At 49.3% G+C, this 7,219-nt stretch overlaps 1 pseudogene; it reads left to right on the top strand.

The window, feature by feature from the left end:
• The first annotated feature begins 3,810 nt into the window (after nucleotides 1–3,810).
• On the top strand, nucleotides 3,811–4,520 carry LOC102476687 (coiled-coil domain-containing protein 58-like; annotated as a pseudogene).
• The last annotated feature ends 2,699 nt before the right edge of the window (nucleotides 4,521–7,219 follow it).

Here is a 7,219-nt window from a genome sequence, read left to right as displayed (position 1 = left end):
GAGCATGGCACAGTACCTGAAGACACGCTACACCGGCACTCTCCTCCCACGCCTCCACGCCTCCACGCCTCCACGCATCCGTCCGTGGTTGGAGAGAACCTGCGATGTGTGCATGTAGTGGGTCTCAATCCCGGGAAGCTGAAGCTAACCCGGAACTGCCCACGCCCATGAGCTCACAGGTAGGAGAAGCTGTAAGTGTCACGCGGAGACAGCTGTCATGGAGGGGCTCGGTCCACAGCGGCGGGAGTGCCCCCCGGTGTGGGTGGGGGAAGTCGGGGTGCAGGGCTGGCCATGAAGATGCACCTCAGCCAAGCCTAGGCCCCTCCTCCCCCTAACCCTGGACACATGGAAAGTTCTCATGAGTTCTGGAGTGGCTGAGAAAAGGAGGCCAAAGAAAGGGGAGAGAGAGGGTGGAGGCAGGACCTCGGAGAGTCTCGGGACTGTTTAGTGAGCTCGTGGGGGAGCCAACAGCTCACAGGCACTTGTGAGTAAGGCTGCGTGTCTGTGCGTGCGCGTGCGTGTGGGTACGGGGAGTTGAGGATTGCCAAAAAGGTCGGTGTAAGGAAGACGCCGAGGCCGGGAGCCCGCCGGGGTTAAAAGCCTCCCTCTGCACACGACGGCGCAGACTATCCTGCAGTGAGGTGAGCGCTCGCAGGAGGGGCAGTGTCCCGAGGAGTCCGGGATGGCTCAGCTGGCCCACTCCCAGGACGTCTTACTGGATGGTGCTGTGATTTCCTGGGGTTCAGGCCTAGCCTGACAGTCCCGTAAATCTCAGGGACAAATGTACCCTAAGTAAATGATGAGACATAGGCATAAGACCCGAACGCTGCTTACCGAGTTAGAACACCGGACAGCAGGAGGTCTATGGGCAGGAGAGGGGGCACAGCGAGAGCGTGGGCGCCCAGCACCCGCCGCTCACTGGAGGACCCGGCCGGCGGCAGCCTTCTCGCTCAGCCCGGGTGCCCGGCCGCTGGGTTGGGCCCTGGGACCCCAGCTCCCAGCCCACCTTAGGGCTGCCCTCAGCAAGCGGCCTGGGGACCTCAGAGCTCTCTCTCCTGGACAGTGCTGACTTTGCAGACTCTAAATTCACCTCTCACGTTCCTTCCTGGGTTTCATAGCCAGCAGGCCCGCCGCTGCCCCAGCTCCCCCTTCAGACGTGCCACTATGTCGTGTGGAGTTGTAACCTAACCCGGTTAGCTTGCGATGCGCTTAGGTCGGGGCGTTGCCGGGAGAAGAGGCCATCGCGGCTGTGGCAGGCCCAGGGTCGGGGCGGTACCCTGAGAGACAGCCTTCCCAGGTTCCCCGACGTCAGCTACCATCCTGCCTGTGCCCCTGTGGGGCTGCCTTTTCCTTGAGCTGTGGCTCCACGTCGGGGGTATGCAGTCCTCTCAGTGGGGGCACGCCCCTCCCCAGAAGCAGGGCTGAGCTTTCAGGGGCTCTTTCCCGAGATCTGATTGGAGCAATGGTGACCGAGTTTGGCCGTGACTTAATCTCCAGGGAAGACCCACACTTAAAAATGGCGACACTCGGAGTATCCCCCTGAGCCAGGCCTGCTGGCTCTGTTACCTGCTGCGTGTCCGTACGGTTTGGGAATGTGCTCAGTATCACGTTTGATTCTATTTGTCAAGGAGCAAAACCCACCTTTTATAGGAAACATTCTCATGTGTTGGCTGGCACCCTAACTATTCTCCAAGACTAGGTGGTCATAAACGGAATTTTAGCTACCACCCATAAAGTCGCTACAGTATTTTTTGAAAACGTCATTACATCTAAGGTCTCTTCCTTCTTCGCTCTTTGCAATTTCTTTCTTTTCTTTGCATCGACGTTAACATTGCCTAATGCTTCCTCCCTGCTTAAGTATGCACCCTCACAAGCTGTGACTCCACAACTTATGAATCAGGCAGTGGGCCAGCCTGGGTGACATCAGAGTAGACGGTGCCAGGCTCTCGGGCTCTGCACCACCGACTGTTTTATCAGCGCGGGGCAAAGAGCAGAGCGCACCAGACGGTGGCATTTCCACTGGATGGAAAGTGTTTTCTGGCACTAACTTTTATAAGTAGTTGATGTTGGAACATTTCCTTAATTAATAACTAAAAATGCGCATTAAAATGTATGATTATGTGGACTAGCAATTGGCGTAATGGCTATGTCGCTGGACTCCCACGTAGTCGACCGTGGTTCGAGTCCCGGACCTGGTGGCTTAAACTCATGCCTGGCGCATGTGCGTGCGTGCCCAAGATACCGAGAGGAGAATGGAGAAGGGATTGTGGCGAGGCCACTCCCCCCTGGGGGGTGATTTCCTGCTTTCTGTCTCTCTGTCTCTCTCTTTCTGGAGAGCGCACGCACCCTATAGCAAAAACCTCTCCAAAAGAAAAATGTATGATTATTATAAAACGTTCAGATAGTATAGACGAAGTAAAAGTCACTCAGATCTTACTATTACTCTCTTTTTGTATCTGTAATATTTATCGTGGCATTTTATGTAATTGATATTGGTAAAAATACTCCTCTAAATCATGCTGGATTAAATTAGCTAACATTTGCCTAAGCTTTTTTGCTTCTATACTCACTAAGGGTGGTGTGTCAAGTTTTCTTGTGACAACATGTCTGGTTTTTTTCTTAATTTTTTATTATTATAATCTTGTTTACATTACATTGAATCACATAGAACTTTATAAACATGTCTGGTTTTGATTTCAGGGTAAAACTGGCCTCATAAAAATGAGTTGGGAAGTGGTCCTTCTTCCTCTGTTAACTTTCTTCCAGGTTTTATGAATTTAATACTAGGAAGGCTTCGTATAAACGTTCTAAGCTATTAAATCTGTGTCTTTTTGCATCTCGCTCTCCCTTTTGCTTTTTGCCATAGGACACCCATGTTCTCTAGAGAGAGACAGAGAGGGTGAGATATCGCCCCCTGGGGGCACGGCCATGCCCCGTGGCGCAGTCCCTGCCCCTTCATTCCCCTGTTGGGATTTTGGGCATGATGCACATGTGCTGGCGTAATTCCAGCCGCGGGGTCTGGGTCAGGAACCGTGGTCGGCCCTGGGGGTGTTCAGCACCTTGACCGCCATACACCTGCTGCCTCCTCTCTGTGCATCCCTTCACATTTTACATTCTGTTTCTTCTTAGTGCGTAACTGTGTGTCTCACGGGGTCTGCCACTTTTGCTTGTTACCGAATCGTTCTCCTAGTAGCTTCTGCTATCCTCTTGCCCTCTTTTTATGTCTACACCATTACTGTGCCATCTCCTTTGGATTTCTGATACTAACTTGTGTGTTTTTTTCTTTTTTCTACCTCTAATTGATCAGTTTTATTGACCTCACAGAAAAGATTGGTTTTTCTCTAGTTTATTTCCATGAGGTTCTGAGTCTTTCTTATCTCCCTCCTTACTTTGGCCTCTTCCTTATTCTCAGAGCACATTATGATGTAGTGCCAGAGGGCACCTTCCTTGCACAGCAGTCAGACGAGAGGCAGGAAGGAAGTGGAGTGCACCTAGTCATGCACCAACCTGTGGCGATCATCAGCTTGTGGGGGATATTCACGCCAAATTCAGAGGCTCATACAGTTTTATGCAGATGAATCATTTCAAGTTTATATGTATGTATTTTAAAACAATGATTTATTTAATTTTATTTTTATTATTGTTAGTATTTAATTTGCCCTAGGGCATGTGTGCTCACCAGAGAGACAGATAGAAGCATATTTTTCATTTTTGTGTCCTGCCTCCCCAGTTCATTTCAAATCTCAATATCCCTCTAAAACTCTCAGATGGTCCCACACCAAAATGATTAAAACTATGGCATGTAGCAACATGGTGGCACCCAGTGGCGGTGTGAACTGTGACGAGTTCACCAAATTCTAGGAATTACTCAAGGTTCTGAGGACAATGGATGACAGATAGTACGTGAGCAAACACTACGAGTCCAACAGCTCCCGCTGCCGGGAACACGCATGCCAGCCCCACCCCTGAGCAACTTCACGAGACTTTGATGGCAGCTCACACCAGCAGGGGAGAGCCATGAATACTGTACAGCCCAGATCTCAACAGTGGTAAAAAGCCTCCGAGAAGAAAGGAGTTTGGATGATGTAACATTATTATTTTATTTATTTATTTTTTTGGAGAGGGTTTTCACTACAGGGCGCGTGCACTCGCCAGACAGAGAAAGACATAGAGATAGAAAGTGAAAAATCACCCCCCAGGGGGGATGGCCATGCCACAATCCCTTCTCCTCCCTTCTTCTCTCTGGATCTTGGGCACGCACGCCCACGCGCCTGGCGTGAGTTTTAAGCCACCGGGTCCGGGACGCGAACCACGGTCGACTACGTGGGAGTCCAGCGATGTAACCATTACGCTAACTGCTGGTTCCCAGATGATGTAACATTATTAAAACAGCGTAGAAAAGAGAGACACAATTGCAATCCATCCGCTCAGAACTGAATCCTGAAGTGCTAAATGACGGCAGATGGAGGGTGTTCCATGAATGCTGCCAAATTCACCTGAAGCCTCCAAAGAATGAATAAAGACGGAAAGACACCTTTTTGTAAAGGACCTGGTCATCCATGAGAGCTGAGCATGGCAGGTATCAACAAGCCGGGCTTCCTGGGGGTTCTGAGCCAACAGTCTCAGACCTGTTGCCGATTTCAGCCCCACATGGCCAAGACTACAAATACTAATCATTCTGATAATTATGGAGAATTCAGTTGCTATCTTATACTGATTCTATAAAATGTCTTGTAATTACTAAAATAATTTTCTTTTTTTTAAAGAGGTTTTTGCCATAGGGCTCATGCGCTTGCAAGACAGAGAGACAGAGAGACAGAGAGACAGAAAGCGAGAAATCACCCCCTGGGGGGGATGGCCACGCTGCAATCCCTTCTCCGCCATTCTCCTCTCGGAATCTTGGGCATGCACGCACACGCGCCCGGCGTGAGTTTTAAGCAACTGGTCCGGGACACGAACTGCGGTCGACTACATGGGAGTCCAGTGATGTAACCATTACGCTAACTGCTGGTCCCACTAAAATAATTTTCCGACAAAAAGAAACTATGGTGTGTATACACCCACGCAGCTCCCTGGGCACCCTGGCAGTTGTAAATATGCTGGTATTGTATGTAAATGCTCTCAGCAGACACAGAGAGCAGATGATGACAGACGCAGAAGTCTCTGCAAGTCCACGGTGGGAGTTCTAGCTCATTCTTTCTAGTAGATTCCATGGTACTGTTTCGTAAGTTTATACCTAGGCCTAACGTATCTTCAGTGTTTTGACCATTGAGAAGTAGGCTTTCAGCCTTAGTAAGACCCTTGCACGTGTCCACGTCAGTGCTCATGTTTATATGCTGGCGCTTTTAGCTCTTTGGGACAGGAATATATAGAAAGATATTGGGTCATAGGGAAAGTCATGATGCATTTCTGTTTTTTGTGTTTTTCTTTTTTTTCTTTTTAATTATTATCCATACATTAAATCGCTATACATCATTTGGATTGTGAAGAGACTTTACCCAGCATGATGCACACCTCAGTCCCGCCCAGTATTAAAAATTGTAATCATGATGCATTTCTGCATAGAAGAGCACCTCATGACTTTTCTGAAACCCAAGAGATACTTGATTTTCTATGTGTTGCTGAATTTACTGAAAAAGAAATGACAACAACTCATACTTCCAGCAGGAGTGAAGGAGGGTACCTTTTTCCGCAAGTCTCCCCCCCGCCCCCGACAATGTGTTTTGACTTCCTGATATGATTGATGAGAACTTAATCATCTTATGCCGCTCGTGTGTTTCCTCTCAATATAGTTATACTGGTACTCACATTCTTAGCAATAAGCAGGGTTTTCTTTTTGACACGCAGACGCTTTGCATTTCATGTTCACCAGCATTTACGGTTGTGCTTTCAGCCTCTTAGAGAGCCCTTTCCACTTACAGACTGTAGAAACAGCCACACGGGCCCAGCAGACGGCACGGCAGTTTGGGTGCTGGACTCCCATATAGCCAACTATGGTTCGAGTCCCAGACCTGGCAGCTTACATTCTCACTGTTCCTCTCTTTCTCTTTCTGTCTGTCTTTGTTGAGTGTGCATACCCTATAGTGAAAAAGGAAATCAAAATAAATAATTAAAAATTCCAATAACTTATATAATTACTTTAATTATTTTTATAGTCTTACCTCTTTCCATTCCAACTGTAGTCTACCTACAATTTATTTAACAATAAGGTACAAGGATATATATATATATGCCCAGACTGCAACCGCCGGCCTAGCCCTGCCTCCCGAGTAGACCCCCTTCCCTGCGTGTAAGTGCCCTCCGTTACACGTGGACCTCTGTTCAGGGGCAGGGCCAGCCCGACGCCTGCACTCGGTCCTGCTGACACGTAGAATTGCCTGTCCCAGCTGTTCTAGACTGCTGTCGGAGCTCGTGTGTCTGTCTGGTAGTACGAAGCGTCCTCATTCTTCTTCTGTAGGTATGTAAGATTCCTGATGAGTTGTGGAATCTTTTTTTTTTTTTGTCAAATCCCTAAAATAATCTCATTATATGATTTGGGTGGAAATTGTTATTAATTTAGAGAGAACTGACATTTTACAAAGCTGAACACTCCCATTCAGGAACAGAAAACGTGTGTTCTCTTAGTAAAGTCTTTTTCCGCCCCTGACGTGCTTCCATGTGGGCGTGCTGTCTTCTGAGCCTCAGTGTGTGTGTGTGTGTGTGTGTGTGTGTGTGTACACAAGACTTTGCTAGTTGCTTTTCTCACAGATGGATGCCCGAGGTCAAGGTGATCCTTTGGGCTTTGTAAGCTGATATTTCTCTCTATTCCCCCACCCAGGGAAACTGGCTCTCAGGCCCCGGGTTGGCACGGAATTCCTCCCTGCATGGTCAGCAGGGTCTGGGGAAGTGGTGTTGGTGGCAGGAGTGCAGGGGCTTCTGGGAGGGCCTTTCCCTCGAAGGCTTCTTCCCTGCATTTGGTGCTGGGGAGACCTTCAGGGGCGGCTGGCTCTGAGGCAGATCAGTCACAGGGTGAAGTCTCGAGACACAGAGAGGAGAGCTGGGGATGAGCTGGTGGAGGAGAGGGTGGGAAAACAGCGAGGACGGGAGGACAGCCAGGACGGGAGGACAGCGAGTGCGGGAGGACAGCAAGGACGGGAGGACAGCCAGGACGGGAGGACAGCGAGGACGGGAGGACAGCCAGGACAGGAGGACAGCGAGTGCGGGAGGCCGGAGGGGAATG

The sequence above is a fragment of the Tupaia chinensis genome, unplaced genomic scaffold (assembly GCF_000334495.1).
Source record: "Tupaia chinensis unplaced genomic scaffold, TupChi_1.0 Scaffold000110_1, whole genome shotgun sequence".
Lineage (NCBI taxonomy): Eukaryota > Metazoa > Chordata > Mammalia > Scandentia > Tupaiidae > Tupaia > Tupaia belangeri.
This window is presented reverse-complemented; position numbering and strand designations above follow the sequence as displayed.